Here is a 21,877-nt window from a genome sequence, read left to right on the forward strand (position 1 = left end):
CTGAATTGAATTGAAATGTTAAAATGCTTTTAGACCCATTTGAAATTAAATATCTTTCCTAGTCCTTAACCGAGATTCTGAAATTTGAAGGTGGATGAGTGTTGAAGCCTTCTGAAGATTCGGCATTGAAGATATATCAAGATACGTGAAGAATGGTGTAAGAAAGTCGCAAACGAAGTGTAAATGTTTCCCTCGTCAATTTTTAAAGATTTTAAAAATACAATATTGGATGATTGTTAAATATAGGTAAGAGGGAAAATCTACACCTTGCTACAACTTTATCCACAATTTTACAATAATGTTAGTCTCTGCAAGAGGCTAATCTTGAGCAGGAAGCTTCATTTGTCTTCAACATTCTTCTATAATTCTACAATAATCTACAATAGTCTTCAATGGATTACCTTCAAGAGTTTTCAAAAGTTTCATTCGTCTTCAACATTCCATGATCTTCAATTTCTTTCCATGATGTACACATATCTTCAACAATCTTCTGTTACATCTTCAACTTCTTCAAAAATGGATGAGGGAAGATATTTACACCTTGCTGCAACTTTCTTCCACCCTTCTTCACGCATTCTCAAATTTCTTCACCTCTAACCTTCAAGTTCAAGAGTCTTCAAGAGGCTTCATCCATCTCCATCTTTCTTTCATGATCTTCAATTTTCTTTCATGCTCTGCACTTACATTCAAAAACCTTCCATTGCAAAAAAAAAAAATACAGTTGCTCTTTTTTTTTAAAAAAAAAATGTCTAACTCCCATAGTCACCAAGCACCATCCGTTGGCACCAATTGTTAGAGATTGACAATCAGAGCTCTAACGGTCAGATAAATTCTCAAGGTGATCAGGAAGTTTGAACCCATGATCCATTGGCTCATATAAAGGGTAGTGATGACTATGAAGCTGCCAAACACTTTAGTTGTATGATGAAAAAAAAAAATACATGTAATAAACTCTAAAATACTTGCTTGTTACAACATAACATAAGCTCACTTAACCTTTAACTCTACTTGTCTTTTTATTAACTTTACTTATTAATTTGTCATGGCAAGTTACAAAATAGGAGATATGAAAATTCAAGGATTTGATAAGTTCCCTATGTAAACCGGCAATTAAATGTAAGTGAAATAATATATTTACATAGGTTCATTATGAATTTTCAAACCTTCCAATTTATAAATATGAAATGAACTTATTAAAATCTTAACTATACTTGTCATTTTATCAACTTTACTTCTTAATTTTTGAGGTCAAATGCAAAATGAGATGTTTAAGACTTCAAGGATTTGATAAGTCTTCCTTTGTAAACTAACAACTGAATGTTGAACTATGTATTTTGATAATAATAAAACTAAAAGAAAGAAGTTTGTTACTTGTGCAAATTATAAACATAATCAAAATGACAAAACCTCCAAAAGCTTGAAGATCAAGAGAAGACTTAGATTTATGAATTTATTTTATTTCATTTTTCTCTTAGATTCAATTATGAAACTAATGAGAGATATCACACATTTTAAAATGGTAAAAATGCATCATAATAAAATCAACCTTAGGCTCATAAGTCCCTTAAACTTAAATGTCAAACTTTTAGAATGCATCTATATTTATTTGTCCAATTCACGCTTGATGTGGCAAGTGCCACATGTATTTTGGTTACCTTTTTTGCATGATAGGATTTAGTGGACCCAATTCAAGCTTGAACTATAAAGAAACTCGATTGAATTAGACCTCATAAGTTAAAAACTACACTATGAGTCATTTTATGCTTGAGCTAGAGAGCGGCATATGTGTGTCTTGGCATCTTGTATGGGAAAGTGTCTTAAAAATGCTTCTATGTTCTGATTCATGCTTGGGTGAACCTTATAACCATACTTGAATTGTCCATAGTGTCAGCTTGAAGTTTATCATAATGATATTTCACGCTTGAATCTAGACAATTCACACTTAAAATGGAGTTTTCCTTAGAAGTGTTCAAGTCTAACTTAAAAAGCCTTAGAACTAAACAAGCCAAATCAAGCTTGTTTCAAAGAGTAGGTTAAGCATGTTTTGTCACACAAAAAAGCTAGGTGCTTATGTATTCTATTTCACGCTTGAACATTAAGTGTACCTATGTATGTTTTGTCACTCAAAGAAGCTAGGTGCTTCTGCCTTTCAAAACAAGCTTGAATTGGCTAAAGTGAATCAAAACCTTTTGTCTTATTTCCATTCCAAACATGATATGTTCTAATTCACACTTGATTTGGCCTATGACAGTGCATTAATGCATTTCATGGAAAAAGTTCTTTTTCACCTTTGCTTCACTCCTACTCATCTCTAACGGCTATATTGTGTCTCTAATAACTATCTCACTCCTTGAGCTATAAATATAACACTTCAAACTTATTTTAATAAAAGATTAAGCCCAAAAATCATTAGGCTATAAGATTTAAGCTCTTCATACTATTGTCATATGAAAAACATTATTTTTGAGCCAATATCTTCCTTATCTTCATCATTTGAATATTAAAACTTCATTGTACTCATTATTGCTCTTAAAGAGAGTTTCAGTTGAGTGATTTACATACTCAAAATTGTTAGGAAGAGCTTTTTCTTGTAATCAAGAGAGGTTACCCTCTTAAGAGAAAAAGCCCACTGGTGTAATAAGTGATTGTAATGGCTCACAAGTGCTTGGATCAAAAGTGCTAGATTCAAACTTGTGGATTATAATGGAGAAATCTCAATTGGTTTTTCTAGAGACTAAATGTAAATCAGGATAAATCACAGTTTGCACTCTTTCTCACCTCAACTCTTTATATTTCTAGCAATTATAGTTTATGCTTTAACTTCCAATTAGAAATTGTTTTTAATCATTCTCACATTTATTGAGCTTGCAATAATTATTTTAACATTCTTATAAACAAAATTTAGAATTTAAATTTACTCAAAAAATTTCTTACACATTGTTTTGCTGAAAAAGTTTCAAAAGAATCAAAAATTTGATTCACACCCAGTTCACCTTCTCTTTAAGTGTGTTACCATATCTAACACTAAATGTTAGAAAAAAGATATGTTTACTTAGGTAATAAACTTAGTTTTCAAACCACTTGCCTGTTATAACATACAATGGACTTATTGAACCCTTAACACAACTTATCATTTTATTAACTCTACTTGTTAATATGCCATGTTCAATTGAAAATAATTTACAAGAGTCACTTGTTAACATATTTGAACTTGCAAAAGACTTGTTAAAACCCTAACATGTCATTTTATTAACTTTTACTTGTTAATGTAGAAAGGTGATTTGCAGGAGACTTGAAAACCCAAACAGAACTATGTGAACATGTTAATTATTTCACCAAAATTTAATTATCAATTTACAAAGTGAACATATCAAATCCTTGAATTTTCATATCTCCCAGGTTGCAACTAACCTTGATTGATTAACAAGTAAATTTAATAAAATAACAAGTTGAGTCAAGGATTTAATGAGTCCACTTTATATTATAACAAGAAAATAATTTAAAAACTAAATTTATTACTTATAGCATTTTTGTATTTTATGATGAAACTGGTTTGGTGCCTTAATGATCATTATTCTTTTTTGTGAGCTGAGAGGTCATGAGTCCAAAACCCTATGTCATTTTGAGGATTTAAATGATTGCTGGCACAAGAGCTCTAGCAACTATCAGTGATGGGATGGCTGCCAATTGCTGGTGACCTCACCAATAATGGTGAGTTTTTGACGAGCACTGACGATGGTCCTATGGCCAACATTAGAAGCTGTGGGAGGTGGACTTTTAAAAAAAAAATAGAGCAAGAATATTTTTGTCATTTTATACACAAACTTATTTTTATTCTAGTCCCCAAATCTTGTAGCGTAAAATCAAAATTTCTCAATCTTTTTTTTAGTTTAAAAAGGAAAAAAATATAATCTTTAATTCCTATAGTTTTATCAAGTTTTGTTGTTAGTTCCCTGTAGTTTTTTTTTTTCAATATTTTCAATTCTTATAGGGATTAAAATCACTAAAAAAATGAAAATTATGTGAACTTGAAAATAAAAGTCACTCAAGCTTTTTGAAACTATAAGGATTGAAAATATTAAAAAATTATAAAAATTAAAAATAAAATTTGATAAAATTATAAAGACTAAAAATTTGTGTTTTTCCTTTTAAAAAAAGTACTGTTGACGTCTGCATTGCGATTTTCCCATCCATTTGTGTGAGAAAACTTAGAAGCAAGTTGACCTATGGCTTGGTAACATGTTAAACTAGAAAATATGGTAAAAAAAATAAAGCATAAACCTTCTTCTTAATTTTTTTAAAAAAATGATCATCAAAATATTATCTGACAAATCAAATTTTGTGCATTGATCTATATCTTTTCATAATGCATCATAGGATAACGGTGATTCTTGTGAACACCGTATTTTATTCGGATATTTTTTAAATTTAATAATAAATAATTAAAAATATAAAAAATATAAAAATAAAATTTAATTCTTTTTTAGGATTATATTTTCAAAAAAAAATTTAAAAAACTCAAAAAATCTTGCTTAATTTTTTTTAAAATCTCTCCCAAATTATCCCAACCATTTAAAGATATTGGAAATCAATTTTTTTTAGACTTAACTATTTTTAAATTTCTCTCCTTAAATCTTTTGTTTTTCATTTAAAAATATATGTTTTAAAATTAGACTTTTCTTTCTCTCCCTTAATCTAATTAATAAAAAAGGCATTAAAGAATGGCTGAAAAGAAAAAAAGAAACAGATACATGCAGCATCAAAACACACGAAGCACAGCAATTAGAACACGTACACACATACTTTTTCAGCCAAGCGCAGAAGAAGCAAGAGAAACCAGATGGAATAGCAAGGAAAAAGTGAGAAAAACAAAGCAAAAACACAATACTCACATGCTAGATAAAAATGAGCACAGAAAATGTAGAAAAAGGCAAAACACACAGCCACATGAAAATGAAAAAGCAGAGCATAAAAGAGGGAAGAAAAACTAGAAAAAGAGGATGAAGAGGAAGACATGGGAGAAATCAAAAAAAAACAGAGCATGGAGGGGGGCAAAAAAAAACTTGACGACAGTAGAAAAGGAGAGGAAGAAAAACTAAAAGAAGGGTAGCTGAAAAGGATAGAGGAAGATGAGAAAAAAAAATAAGGAGAGACAGAGATGAAGAGAAGAGAACACAGCTGGATGAAAAATGTAGAAAAATAGAGCACAAAAAAATAGAAGAGAGGATGGAGAAGAGAGAGTCTGAGAGAAAAAAACAGAGACCAAGTGAACGAGAGAGCATAGAGGGAGGAGAGGTTTGAGAGAGATAGAGAGGGAGAGTGAGAGAGCACGGAGAGAGAAGCTGAACGAGAGAAAGCATGGAGAAAGGAAAAAAATGAGAGAGAGAGACTGGAGGAGAATACAAAGAAAAAATAGAGATTGGAAACTATGAACAAGAGAGTGAGAAGAAAAAAAATGCATAAACAGTTGCATGCATGCACACTCACACGAGTTTGGGATGTTTTGCAAGCAACAAAGATGTTCTCTTCTTCCCCTGCTCCTCCCTTCAGAACCAGAGACATGTTCAAAACTTGAAGTCAAGGTGATGAAAGCATTGTCTTGAAAGGAAGAAAAATGTGTATTTGCTCAGGTAATATTTAAATCATATCATCTCCCTTGATCTGGATTCATTGATGAACATATATATATATATATATATATTGGTAGATATTATGAGTGTGGACTAATTCAGATGTATGTTTAGGCATTAAAACATTCAGGAATTAAATATTTTTGTATAGAATTTAGAACATATCTGAGAGGTATTTGACAAAATAAAAAGAGAGAGAGAGAGAGAGAGCTTGTGAGAATATTGTTGATAATTTTATGGGATGATTGTGGTTTGAAGCTGCGTCTATCATGCTTATAATCTTTTTAAAAGTTTATGCTAAATCTGAATTTTTTTAGAATATACCCTCAAGTCAAAAGAATAGTAAATTGTCAAAATAGTTTATTTTTCTATTCTTTTCATTGCCTTTATTGCATGAATTGTTTAGCTAACCACAATATTATACGCCAACTACAAATGCAAATATTTTGATTATCTATTTTTCATATGAGATTTTAAAAATCTCCGCAGACATTTAGAATAATTTCATACTGTGTAAATCAATAAAATTTTGCAAGTATGGGGATTAATCTTGTAGGTATTTATATGAGTTTCGAAAGCCCATTATTAAAATTAATTTTTTTATAAAGAATATTTAAGTCTCATGTGAAATTTCAAGAATCTTCATAAAGACTAAAATTAATTATATTGTCATGTAGGATAATAAATCCTCGCAGATATCGTGATTCACAATTTTTATGGTAAATAAATAAACAAATTTGTAAATAAAATAATAAATATTTTTATAATTTATTAATTAAATTAATAAATTTGAATTATAATCACATTTTCTAATTAGATCTTTTGATTATGTGAAATTTTTAAAACTCCGTAGACCTTTAAGATGATTGTACTATCATGTGAGTCAATAAAGCTTCATAGGTATAGCAATTAAGATTTTTATATTTAAAAATATGCGTTATATAATTGCGCATTAAAATATATTTAAAGTGAATAAATTTAATCCTTTTATTGTGTAAAATTTTGAATCTTTGTAGATATTTAAGATAATCTCATATCGTGTAAATCAATAAGGTTTTGCAGATATGAGAGCAAACCTTATATGTTAATATGGGTTCTAAAGGCCCTCCATTAAAATTAACTCTTTTTTTATAATCTAAATTAATAATTTATTTAAGTCTCATGTAACATTTCAAGAATTTTCGTAGAGACTTAAATTAGTCACCTCATCGTGTGGGATAATAAGTCCTTGCAGATATAATGATTCTAAATTTTTATAATAAATAAATAATTTTTGTAAATAATGATATAATACACAATTTAGAAAAATTAATTAATCAAATTAATGTATTTAAATTATAATCATATTTATCAATTATATCTTTTAGTCATATGAGATTTTTAAATCTCCGTAGACTTCTAAGATAATTATATTATCTTATGAGTCAATAAGACTCTGCAGATATAATGATTAAGTTTTTTAAAATATATATGTAAATTATATATTAAATTAATCAAATTAAAGACGTATATAAACAAATTTAATTCCTTTATCGTGTAAGATTTTGGAATCTCCACAAATATTTAGGATAATCATATTACTGTATAAGCTAATAAGGCTTTGCAAGTATGATGATTAAGACTCTTTAAAAACATGTACACACATGCTTAAATAAATTGTTACTAGCATTTAAAAATATAAATAAATTAAGTTGATAAACTCTTTTATCGTGTGAAATTTTAGAATTTCTGCAGATATTTAGAGCAATTACATTACCGTATGAACCAATAAGGTTCTACAAGTACTACAATTAAATTCCCAATCATAAATTAAAAAAAATAATTTTTAAACTCTTTTCTTTTCTTTATTCCAAAATATTCAAAAATTAAGAAAATAATTAAAATTAAATTACTTTTTGCCATTTAAAAAAAACATATCAAAATTTCAGAAATTGTTTTATTTGCAAAATTGTAAGTTATTTCTAATTAATATCTCTTCAAAAAAATATTTTCACCAATAATTTTCAAGTCCGAATTGCATGAATTTTGATTCCCATCACAGGGTACGTAGGCCTCAGAGTTAGATTCTGAGTCAAGTCCTCTCTCGTAAATTAATAAATATTTCTCACTTAATTCTTATTATTTTTATATCAAACACGTGAATATAAAAGGGATAATTAAAATAATTTTAAAATCATATTAATATAGCACAAAAAACTTTAGATAACCGTTCTAACAAATAAGTGTTGTAGGGTGCCTAACATTTTCTCCATACTTAATCGACTCCCAAATCTAGTTTCTATTTTCGCAAACCATCCTTATCCTCCATATTTTCGATTTCTCAAGATTTACCTCAAAATCTCGGTGGTGATTCCTTATTCTGTTCGATTCCCATTACAAAGGTCAAGACCTTCACTCACGTGCCGTTCGCATTGCATTTTTTCGAATGCAACAATTCTTCATCAATAGGACAATGTCAATTGCACTCAAAGACTACTTGATAGAACATTGTGAGGAGAGTCCAAGCAAATATCATATTTTGAAGGTTTTTCCCCTCATAATTATTCTATGTATCTTTAAATGATTTTGAATTAAGATATAAATTTATTAAATCAAAATTGATATCTACATCTTTTGTTTTGAATGATCATAACCAATTGCTTTGAATATGTATAATATCCAAGTTTTTTATATGTGATATTTCATTCTCATGATTATTAGATATATTTAAAATAGTTAGTTATGAATTGACCTACCGCCAATCCATTGCATGGCCATTATTATTTTGATATCTGAATTTAAAAGTATTAATTTTTTTTATTAAGCATGAGTCAGTCAATTTTATGAGAAATTCTTGTATGAACCCATGCACCACATCATTATTCATGATACATATAATAAAAATATAATATTTAGATTGCATTAAATATAAATTAATTCTAATATTAATTATGGTAAAGAGAGAAAATGCAAGAAATAAAATAGAAATTATGTTATAAAAATAAAATTATTAAAATTAATGACACATGAGATTTTATTTGATTGAATTGATATAATTTTAATGGATGAACCATGGATGACGTGGTGCATGAGTTCCATCCACGAGAATTTCTCCAATTTTATTGACATGAGCTACTCAAAAAGAAATTTTTTGGTAAACCGGGTGAATCATGTAATTTGTTATTTATTCAATTAGAATATCCTAAGTCATCTAAATATAATCTTATGTGATATTATTTTAATCAATTTTATTCTTATAACAAAATGCATATTTAATTTCTTATCTTTTTTTCTTTTTACTATCATTAATGTAAGAATAAATTTATATTTAATGACATCTAAATGTCATATTTTTATTGAACAAATCACAAATGATGTGATGTACCTAATTAACTTAAGAATTTCTCGCTAGTAAAAAATATATATTAAAGGGAGAAAATATATACTTAACTTTATATACTCGAGTTGATTGTAAGGTTTTTTTCACTAATTCACAATATCTCTAAAATCAAAGGTAGTCAAAAGATTAACATAAAGGGATTACCAAGTTTGTAAAATTACAAAAAATAGAATTCCAATTTTTAGACTTTTAAAATACTCCCATATACTTTTAATAATTCAAAAATTAGAGTAGAACATGTATGCAAAAGTATGGAATTCCAAAAAGGATCAAAGGATTTGCATTAAGTTGGAAAAGAGCAAAATAGTGCAAAAAAGTATAAGGGTGCAATAGCATGTGATACGTGCACCCTGGCACATTTCTCTATATGCCTTGCACTACAGCATATATCACAAGATAATAGCATTTGTTGCTATCATTTCATAATAATAGAGGCAAATTTTTGACTTATTTCTTCATCCAATGTCCAATCAAGATAATCTATGTGTTTATAGATAGCTTTCTTTTAATTCTAGCTAAAAGCACTAATTTCACAATCAAATTATTTCTCAATCATAAGTCGAGCACCTATTTCTCAATTCACTCCTTTTTAAATCAAAATACAATTCAAGTGTCCCAATTTCAATCCTAATGCCAAAAGCTTAATTTTCACCCTAAACTATACTTAATAGACTATGACATAACTATACAATACACCACAACATGCAATTAACATATCCATCATAAATTCAATACTTAACCCCTTGAACACAAAAACGGAAGAAGGAGCCTCAATTGCATATGTCCTTCATCAATTATCATCAATCACATAATTTATTTATTTATTACTTGCACTAGTATTTTGGCTCTTTCTAAATTTTACAATTAATACATTTAAAACTAGGACCCAAAATACACAACTTAGCTTAACAATCACATAGTGCAAATAAGTGAATATGAAATCTTCTAATTGGCAATATCATCCAAATTATACACATAATACTTAAAATAAAATTAGGCTATAAATAGAAAAGGCATTGTATGAAAACCCGAACTAAACCAGCTAGTTCAACCCGTTAACTGGTGACCCGATCTCTTTTGCGATTTGGGTTTTCACTTAAACTAGCAAGCCACTGACCCGGTTAACTCGGGGTCAACCCGAAATAACCCAGCTAACCTGATAGCTAGGTTGCTGGGTCATCCGGGTCACTTTTTTTTTGTTTTTATTTTTTTAAATTGTAAAAACTAAATAAAAAGTAAAAAATTCAGCTTGAAAATTAAAAAAAAGCAAGGCAATAGAGGGCAAGGCAATTAAACTAGATTTCATTATTTGTAATTTGAACTTCGAATAGAGAGTCTTAATTGTAAGTTTAAACTTAAAAGATTCAGTATTCTTTTAAGTTAATTATGCCTTAATTGTTTTAATTTTTTTATTATTTGCTGTTGTTCATTTGTTTGATTACTGCTTAGTATTTATGAATTATGACTGTCATTGTTGATGATTTTAGTGTTAATGATGATTAGTTTTGGACTTTTTAATAATTAAAGAGCTATAAATTGTAATTGTAAGAATGAATATTTAGAAAGTTATATTTTATTATTATTAGACTTTTAGATGGCTGTAATTCTATAATTATTATTGTATTTGTATCTTGTATTAGAAATTAATTTTGGATTTAGTTGAATATTTTCATGATTAATGTCTTATTATTTAAATTATATTATTTTAATCATAATCAATTTACCTTTTGGGTTGACCCCTGTAACATCCTAATTTTTAGATAAAAAAAATTTATGAAATTTAAGTTTTTTTTAAATGATGATAATAATAGAAATTTATATTATTTGAGGTTATTTGAAAATAATAATAAGGGTAGGCATTTAATTATGAATTAAAAAAACTTAAGTTTAAAATTATATAAGAAATATTTTGTTAAGATATAATTTTAAGATTTAAAAAAAATTATTATTAATGTGTGTGTGAGAGTTAAAAAGAAAAGAAAAGAAAAGAAAGTAAAAAAAAAGGGGGGAGGGGGTTTAGTCCCACATCGGTTAGATGTGGGAATGAAAGACACCTCCTCATGTATAAAAAGAGGAGGTGCATTGTGGAGGAAGTATAAGGAATTATTTATTACACTTTGTAAAAATTGCAACTAAGGGCCCAAGATGCAATTTGTGAAAATTGCAAGTAATGGCCCAAAGGTTTGAATAATTAAATTCAAACTTATAATTTTTTTAATATAATTTTGGGACCCACAATCCCATTTTTATATTATTTTTCTCTCTTCCTCTGACGTTGCTCGGCGTCTTCTTGCAAGGGGGGATTATTTTCTTTTTCTTCAGGTATGTTCTAACTTTCCTATTTAGATTAGCATTTAAAAATTTATTTAATTACAAAATTAATTTTATAGTTATTTTATAAATAATATTAGCTTTCTAGTGATATGATTATTTTGTAAGATAGAGTAAATATTTTGATTAGGATTTTTCTATAGGATAGTTAATCTGATGATATGATGGATTAAAAATATAGGTTAAAACTCTTAAGGATATAATAAATATTATAGAATATTTTCTTGAGGTTGAAACTCATGTTTAAGAATTTTTGAGTTAAAATCTAGATCTATATGGTTGAATTTATGTGGAATCTGAGATGTAGGGATAAACCTATGATTATTAAATATTTATTTAACTATGAATAGGTATTTTTGAGGTTATAGAAAGGTGATTTGAGGCTTCAGGATAATTTTAAAATTTAATTTATTTTTGGACGAATTTTTAGAATATAGAAGGATGAAATTGTGATACTAGAAGTGATTTGAGGATAAAAAAAATAGTTTATTAGGGTACGAGAATTTTAGAAAAGAATTTGGAAAGTTAAATGAGGCATGAATCTTAAATTAGTGTTAATATGGATTATAGATCTAAGACTTTCTAACTATTTAAATTAGAGTTATTTATTTTAATGTAAAATTAATATATAGTATTGTGAAATAATTATGTAGATTATATTGACAAAGATAGTGGTGAAAAAGGAGTTGTGAAGGGGAACTTGTTATTCAAGACACAAGGTAACCATTATTAATGTGTTGTGATGGGTGTGTTTGTGAATGGTTATGTGTTGTTTTGTTGTTTGGAAAAATTATAAATTATTGAAAATAAATACTGTTATATACTTCTGTGAAATCATTGCCAAGTAAGTTAAAAATTTATTTTTGTTTATCATGATGAGATATTATTGTTCGGATGTATTTCTGTTTGGATATTTGAATGATGCATGACTTGTCAGGGTATTTTAATGTATGGTGTTAATGGGAATTTCTGTTCGGTTAATTATTACCACGTGGTAAGCCCTCATTGGACCCAATGAGTGGCGTGTCACTTGGTCCAACTCACCTTTGGCCGGGTGATTTGGCGTTCAAGCATGGTGAAAGGAGGATATAAGGTGCAGTCATGCAATTAAATACTTGTTCGGTTTGTTTGAAAATATTGTTTGGTTAAATGTTTTGTGTGCCCACTTAGCAATCGCATGATTAGTTACATCCGCATGCATCATTACATATTAATTTTTGGTTACTGGGACTTTTAAGTCTCATTCCTCGTGGTTAATATTTTTACAGGATCGAGTCCGGCCGAGAAAGCACCAGAGGTGTAATTATGGTGTATGAGACACCATCTTTTACGTTGCCTCTTATTTTGGATTATACAATGTATCTTGTGCCAACTTAGGACATATCTTCTTTGTGGAGCATGTAAACTCTAATCATTTTTATTAAATGCATTTATATGTTCAAGAGGATTATGTCTGTCCCTTTTAATTTATAACCTGATTTGAATAACATGCTATAAGGATCATGTCTGCCCCTTATGGTTTTAATTGCTTTTTGAGATATTTTAAGACCTGTGGTATGTTGTCTTGGATGTATCATGGTAGAAATTTTTCTACCATGATAAGGGTATGATAAGGGTTCAATGAAAAAAAAATAATTTATTGAATTAATAATTTGCGAAAAATTGGTTTGTAAATTTGAGGGTGTTACATATTGGTATCAGAGCATCATGTTTCGAGCCTATATTTTAGTAACACTTATTTAAACTTTTGTTTGAAACTATTATTTATGTGAATTTAATATGTATTTATTATGTGTGGTGCATTGCATATAGTCGGTTGGCAATATACATTGTTATGGTGCTTCTCATTGTATGGCCATTATATAGCTAGGCTAATTTTATTATTTATATCTTGTATCCTTTAGGAAGGGAGAGAAAATGCCTGTTACTCGCGATAACTCAGGATTCCAACATGAGCACCTGCCACCGCCACTGCCAAATGAGGAGCCTGACTTGGCGGAATTGAGAAAGCTTGTAAAAACATTAACAGACAAAGTTCAAGGATACGAACAAGAGTTAACGGAGCTAAAGAGGCAAAAGGTAACTGAAAATGGAGATAGGGCTCATGTTGAGAGTCATGTGGGGGAAGGCAGTTCCTCACATCCTGCCACTCCGAGAGATCATGAGTCTAGAAGGGAGGAAATTAGGCAGGAGGAACAGAGAGCCCCACCGACCATTACTGATGTGTGGGAAACTGTTAGGAAGTTTAACCCTCCTACGTTTGATGGTAACCTTAAACCATCCGTGGTAGAGGAATGGGTGAAGAGACTCGAGTCCATCTTTCGAGTAGTCACATGCACCACCAATCAGAAAGTACAAGTAGCATTAGTGCTCCTAGTAAAAGGAGCAAGAGATTGGTGGGAGACAGCAGGGCCCAGGGATGATTCTACACTCACCTGGGAGGAATTCAAGGAAAAATTATTTAGGCATTACTTTCCAGCAGAGTTAAGGTCTGAGAAGGAAGCGGAGTTCCATGCCTTTAAGTAAGGGAACCTCGATGAGGACACATTCATTGCTAAGTTTCAGGAGTTATCTAGATACTCCACGTACCTGCAGTATAGAGATGATTCTGAATGGAAGGCCAAGCGCTTATTGGAGAAGGCTAGACCAGAATTGAGGAAGCAATTGACTCGTCTAGATATCCGAGATTATGACGAAATGTGCATAAAACTACAAGTAGTAGCTCGCAGTAAGAAGGAGGTCGAGAGAGAGAAGAGGGGTTATTCATATAGTAGACCCCCAACCTACCCTCGACCCACCGGAGGCATTATGAAGAAAAACCATCAGGGTTCGAGTAGCTCATGGAACCAAGGAAGGCAGAAGGGTCCATTTCAAAGGGGCCAAGGACAGAGGAGCTATCATAGTAGTTATCACGGGTCACAGAGGAGCCCAACAGTATCTACCCCTACCCCGAGTACAGCGAGCTCTCAACAGTGCACTAAATGCGGGCGTCGTCATTTCGGACAGTGCTGGGTCTGTTACATTTGTGGAAAACCCGGTCACATTGCAAAGTTTTGTGGGGACAACCAGGGCTCAAATATGAAGAACCCTTCCCAACATCCTACTATCTCTGGCTGTGTGTTTACTCTTACTCAGGACACCATGAACTCCCCAGATGCCATTAGAGGTAACATCAAAATCCTTCATCATGATATTGTTGCACTATTTGATTCGGGTGCTACACACTCTTTTATTTCTGAAACTTGTGTAAAAAAACCTTGATTTGCCTGTGTGTATTTTACCTTTTGATATGAATGTGTCTACTCCTGCAGGAGAATTTGTAAGGACTACTAAGGCATGCCTTAACCTAGTGGTCGAGTTTAAAAATAGGAAAACAACTATGGACTTAATTATCCTACCACTGAGAGGTATGGATGTAATTGTGGGAATGAATTGGATGGCTGCAAATGGTGCTATCCTAAATTATAGAGAGAGGAGTGTGTCTTTATCTTCTTTGTCGGTGACCCCAGTCGAGACTTAAGATCATGTTTTCTTGTCGGCGGCGCAAGTTGATAGATGTATGAAGAAGAGTTGCCAGGCCTACATGGTTTTCTTCTCTATCCAAGTTGAGATTGATGAAGGCGTGAAGAATATCCCAATTGTCTAAGAATTTGCGGATGTATTTCCAGACGAAGTCTCCAGTTTACCCCCAAAGCGTGAGGTAGAGTTCTCAATTGAATTGGTACCCGGTACAGGGCCAATTTCTAAGGCTCCTTATCGGATGTCCCCTTCAGAGTTAGCAGAACTGAAAAAGCAAATTGAAGAGCTACTTGAGAAGGGTTTCATCAGACCGAGTGTTTCACCTTGGGGATCTCCAGTCCTTTTTGTAAAGAAGAAGGACGGAAGCCTTCGATTGTGCATTGATTATAGACAATTGAACAAAGTAACTATCAAGAACAAATATCCACTTCCGAGAATCGATGATTTGCTGGATCAGCTTGTGGGATCCGCAGTTTTCTCAAAGATTGACTTAAGGTCAGGGTACCACCAATTGAGAGTAAGAGCGGAGGATATACCTAAGACAGCATTTCGGACGAGATATGGGCATTATGAATTCATGGTGATGCCGTTTGGACTTATGAATGCTCCTGCGGTATTCATGGATTACATGAATAGGATCTTTCGACCCTATTTAGATAAGTTTGTAGTAGTGTTTATTGATGACATTCTTATTTATTCAAAGGATGATGAGGCTCATGGTGAGCATTTAAGAATCGTCTTGTAAGTTTTGAGGGAAAATAAACTTTATGCCAAATTAAGCAAGTGTGAATTTTGGCTCCAAAAAGTAAAGTTTTTGGGCCATGTTGTGTCCAGAGATGGAGTTGCGGTGGATCCTAGCAAGATTGATGCAGTGATGAAGTGGGAACAGCCAAAATCTGTGACGGAGATACGAAGCTTTCTAGGTTTAGCAGGTTATTATCATCGCTTTATTAAGGGATTTTCGCAAATTGCGATGCCCTTGACTAAGCTGACTAAAAAGGATGCCCTATTTATTTGGACTGACAAATGTGAAGCTGCTTTCCAAGAATTGAAAAAGAGGTTAACCACTACTCCAGTATTGACTATTCCTGACCCTGTGATGCCGTACACTTTGTACACTGATGCTTCTTTAAAGGGTTTAGGATGTGTTTTGATGCAAGATGACCGAGTGGTTGCCTATTCCTCTAGACAGTTGAGGCCACACGCGGAAAATTACCCTACACATGACTTGGAGTTGGCTGCAGTTGTGTTTGCTCTGAAGATATGGAGACACTACTTGTATGGATCTAAGTTTCAAATCTTCAGTGACCATAAGAGCCTGAAGTATTTATTTGATCAGAAAGAGCTTAATATGAGGCAGCGACGATGGATGGAATTTCTGAAGGATTATGACTTTGAATTACATTACCATCCGGGTAAGGCTAACGTGGTAGCTGATGCCTTAAGTAGGAAGACTATTCATGCTGCACATTTGATGGTTCATGAATATTATTTGTGAAACAGTTTTCATGATGTTCCAGTGGATGTGATTGAACATCAAATAGCCGCACTCCAGGTAGCAGACTTTGAGAGCAAATTTTGGGAAGATCTCAAAGTCTCACAGTAGAGTGATGACTACTTGAAGAATATAAGGAAGGAGATAGTGGTAGGTAAAGCCCTAAATTTTACCATCTCTGATGACACAGTGATGAGATATAAAGGTAGAGTTTGTGTACCTAATGATCCAAGATTGAGGAATATCCTTTTAGAAGAGGCTCATAGGAGCAAATATACAATTCATCCCGGTATAACTAAAATGTACTATGATTTGAAGCAAAGTTGGTGGTGGCCAGGAATGAAGAAAGATGTAACCGAATTTGTTTCTAGATGTTTAACGTGTCAGAAGATAAAGATAGAACATCATAAGCCAGCTGGAACACTGCAACCGTTAGATATTCCAAAGTGAAAATGGGATGATATTTCCATGGATTTCATCACTGGATTGCCAAGAACACCCTCGAGTAAGGACGCTATTTGGGTGATAGTAGACCGACTCACCAAATCGGCTCACTTTTTGGCGATCAAGTTTACTTCTACATTAAAGAAATTTGCTGAGATATACATTAAGGAGATAGTTAGACTTCATGGTATACCCTCTAGAATTGTGTCAGATCGTGACCCAAGGTTCACTTCAAACTTTTAGGGTGCGCTACAGAAGGCTATGGGTACCAGACTGAGTTTTAGCACCGCATACCACCCCCAAACAGATGGACAAATAGAGAGGACGATCCAGACTTTGGAGGACATGTTGAGAGCTTGTGCCATTGAACTACCAGGTAGTTGGGATAATCATTTGCCATTAGCTGAATTTGCTTATAATAACAGCTATTATTCTAGTATTGGGATGGCGCCTTATGAGGCCTTGTATGGAAGGAAGTGTAGATCGCCTTTGTGTTGGACAGAATTAAGTGAGAGGAGTATCATTGGTCCAGAAATTGTAGAGCAGACCACCCAGAAGATTGCAATGATTAAGCAAAAATTGCTAACCGCTCAGAGCCGACAGAAGAGCTATGCTGATAAGAGGAGACGGCCGTTAGAGTTTGAAGTAAGAGATCATGTATTTTTGAAGGTTTCTCCAGCGACAGGCATTGGTAGATCCATTAAGGCAAAGAAATTAACACCTAGATTTATGGGCCCGTATGAGATCTTAGAGCGAATTGGATCTGCTGCATATAGAGTTGCATTACCTCCACAGATTGCAGGTATCCATAATATGTTCCACATATCACAGTTGAAGAAGTACAACCCGGATCCCTCCCATGTTATTGAACCTGAAGAAGTAGAATTGAGGGAGAATTTGACCTTTAGATCCGAACCAGAGCGAATTGAGGACTTTAAGGACAAACAACTATGCAATAAGACCATCCAACTTGTGAAGGTGATTTAGAAGGGTGAAGCCCTAGGTGATGCTACCTGGGAGACTGAGGAGAGCATGAGGTGAGATTATCCACATTTATTTGCTTAGGTACATAGTTTCTAAGCTTACCAGCATTAAATTTTGAGGACAAAATTTCTAAAAGGAGGGGAGAATTGTAACATCCTAATTTTTAGATAAAAAAATTTATGAAATTTAAGTTTTTTTTAAATGATGATAATAATAGAAATTTATATTATTTGAGGTTATTTGAAAATAATAATAAGGGTAGGCATTTAATTATGAATTAAAAAAACTTAAGTTTAAAATTATATAAGAAATATTTTGTTAAGATATAATTTTAAGATTTTAAAAAAATTATTATTAATGTGTGTGTGAGAGTTAAAAAAAAAGAAAAGAAAAGAAAGTAAAAAAAAAGGGGGGGGAGGGGGTTTAGACCCACATCGGTTAGATGTGGGAATGAAAGGCACCTCCTCATGTATAAAAAGAGGAGGTGCATTGTGGAGGAAGCATAAGGAATTATTTATTGCAATTTGTGAAAATTGCAACTAAGGGCCCAAGATGCAATTTGTGAAAATTGCAAGTAATGGCCCAAAGGTTTGAATAATTAAATTCAAACCTATAGTTTTTTTTAATATAATTTTAGGACCCACAATCCCATTTTTATATTATTTTTCTCTCTTCCTCTCATGTTGCTCGACGTCTTCTTGCAAGGGGGATTATTTTCTTTTTCTTCAGGTATGTTCTAACTTTCCTGTTTAGATTAGCATTTAAAAATTTATTTAATTACAAAATTAATTTTATAGTTATTTTATAAATAATATTAGCTTTCTAGTGATATGATTATTTTGTAAGATAGAGTAAATATTTTGATTAGGATTTTTCTATAGGATAGTTAATCTGATGATATGATGGATTAAAAATATAGGTTAAAACTCTTAGGGATATAATAAATATTATAGAATATTTTCTTGAGGTTGAAACTCATGTTTAAGAATTTTTGAGTTAAAATCTAGATCTATATGGTTGAATTTATGTGGAATCTGAGATGTAGGGATAAACCTATGATTATTAAATATTTATTTAACTATGAATAGGTATTTTTGAGGTTATAGAAAGGTGATTTGAGGCTTCAGGATAATTTTAAAATTTAATTTATTTTTGGACGAATTTTTAGAATATAGAAGGATGAAATTGTGATACTAGAAGTGATTTGAGGATAAAAAAAATAGTTTATTAGGGTACGAGAATTTTAGAAAAGAATTTGGAAAGTTAAATGAGACATAAATCTTAAATTAGTGTTAATATGGATTATAGATCTAAGACTTTCTAACTATTTAAATTAGAGTTATTTATTTTAATATAAAATTAATATATAGTATTGTGAAATAATTATGTAGATTATATTGACAAAGATAGTGGTGAAAAAGGAGTTGTGAAGGGGAACTTGTTATTTAAGACACAAGGTAACCATTATTAATGTGTTGTGATGGGTGTGTTTGTGAATGGTTATGTGTTGTTTTGTTGTTTGGAAAAATTATGAATTATTGAAAATAAATACTGTTATATACTTCTGTGAAATCATTGCCAAGTGGGTTAAAAATTTATTTTTGTTTATCATGATGAGATATTATTGTTCGGATTTATTTCTGTTTGGATATTTGAATGATGCATGACTTGTCAGGGTATTTTAATGTATGGTGTTAATGAGAATTTCTGTTCGGTTAATTATTACCACATGGTAAGCCCTCATTGGACCCAATGAGTGGCGTTTCGCTTGGTCCAACTCACCTTTGGCCGGGTGATTTAGCGTCCGAGCATGGTGAAAGGAGGATATAAGGTGCAGTCATGCAATTAAATACTTGTTCGGTTTGTTTGAAAATATTGTTCGGTTAAATGTTTTGTGTGCCCACTTAGCAATCGCATGATTAGTTACATCTGCATGCATCATTACATATTAATTTTTGGTTACTGGGACTTTTAAGTCTCATTCCCCGTGGTTAATATTTTTACAGGATCGAGTCCAGTCGAGAAAGCACCAGAGGTGTAATTATGGTGTATAAGACACCATATTTTACGTTGCCTTTTATTTTGGATTATACAATTTATCTTGTGCCAACTTAGGACATATCTTCTTTGTGGAGCATATAAATTCTAATCCTTTTTATTAAATGCATTTATATGTTCAAGAGGATTATGTCTGTTCCTTTTAATTTATAACCTAATTTGAATAACATGCTATGAGGATCATGTCTGCCCCTTATGGTTTTAATTGCTTTTTGAGATATTTTAAGACCTATGGTATGTTGTCTTGGATGTATCATGGTAGAAATTTTTCTACCATGATAAGGGTATGATAAGGGTTCAATGAAAAAAAAATTTGTTGAATTAATAATTTGTGAAAAATCGGTTTGTAAATTTGAGGATGTTACAACCCCCAATTTAACCCAGGTTAAACCATTAACCCGTAACCCATTAGTTTGGTCGATTCAATGTCCAGTTTCTTTGTATAAATTATAATTCTATATATGTGATTGTTGAATTAAATTGTCATTTAACTTATAACCCAAGTAAGTAAACATGAAATCTTTTAGTTGTAAATATCATGCAAATTATGCACATAATACTCAAAATAAAATGAGGCTACAAATAGAAAAGATATCCTATGCCTCAAACTATTTCCCTCAATCCTGACCAGATAAGCTAAACCTTGTAATATTGAAGAAAGAGGGGTAAGTGCAATCACTCAATAACCAATGTACATCTATCATATACTAATACATGTCAATTAATCAAAAAGTAAGTGGCAAGATAATTTTGTACTCATGTCAAAATGACAATTCAATTCAACAATCACATATGTTTGTGTTTCACATCATTAATCACACAATTTATACAATGATGTCTCAAAAGCACCCTTTCGCACTTATATAGGGCTAATAACAGGTTTTCATATAATTATATCATAAGGGACACAATACAAACACTCATGTGCCCTTATTAATAATATGTATAATTACATCTCCCTTATTCCCTCCTTATGCCTTCGACATGAAAGGGTTATTTCATAATAAGCTCATCCATGTGCTGAGACTACCCTAGCCAATCACACATGAGAAGCTACCAAGCTAATGTTGTTTAACTCACTTATGGGTCACGGTTTCTCTCTAAATCTCACACTATGAGATGTTTCTCCCTAAATTAACTTCCTCATTAAATAAGTGACAACTGAAGCAAGTTCAAGTCCCTTATTACACAATGGGATAGTCCCTAGTCGAACAAGTGGGATAATAATTGTAAATATATCCAAGTAAACTAATGAGTTCCAATGGCAGCCTTACCATGTAGATTTTTAACACACTACTCTTCCTAAGTAAACTCTCGCCTCACAAGATTATGCATTACATAAATGCAATATCATATAGTATACACAATATTCACTATACAAGTATACTTAACATCATCATTATACTCATATCATCTATGATCATCACATAATCACACAACAATTAGTCCTTAAACTCCATATTACATTACATCATTGAACTCCTTATACAATATATCATTGAACCCTATTTAGTCATAGAACTCCTTAGTTGAATCATTTTCTTATTGCTCAATAATTCATTCACAATATATATCATCATGCAATTTGCTAAATACTCATAGCAAAAAAATAATCATTATACCACATTAATTTCATATCTCAAGTTCAACATGCAATCAATTCTCAACAAGTTCACAAGCCAATATTGACATATGGTTATCAAAACTTCATATGCCACACTTGCACAAAGAACTTTTTACATATTTCAAAATAATTATAAATTTTGTAACTAATTAACATACAAAAATATACAAAATATTTTTTCAATTACCTTAAACCTTTAAGAGGTTAAAAGTTTACCCCTCGAATACACACTTCCAAAGCTATTACAAGCTTAAATGGTGCTAAGTTGTAATCATTCTACATTTATTCACATCAATATCCATATTAGAATAATTTCTAATATCGACTTAACATTTCCAAATTCTTAAAAACCCATTTTCCTCATATATAAGAATACCCATAAAGTTTATTAACTTTCTTTAACTCACATTAGT

This window comes from Prosopis cineraria, unplaced genomic scaffold (genome assembly GCF_029017545.1).
Source record: "Prosopis cineraria cultivar Desert tree isolate PC_DT_omini unplaced genomic scaffold, ASM2901754v1 PC4, whole genome shotgun sequence".
NCBI classification, from domain to species: domain Eukaryota; kingdom Viridiplantae; phylum Streptophyta; class Magnoliopsida; order Fabales; family Fabaceae; genus Prosopis; species Prosopis cineraria.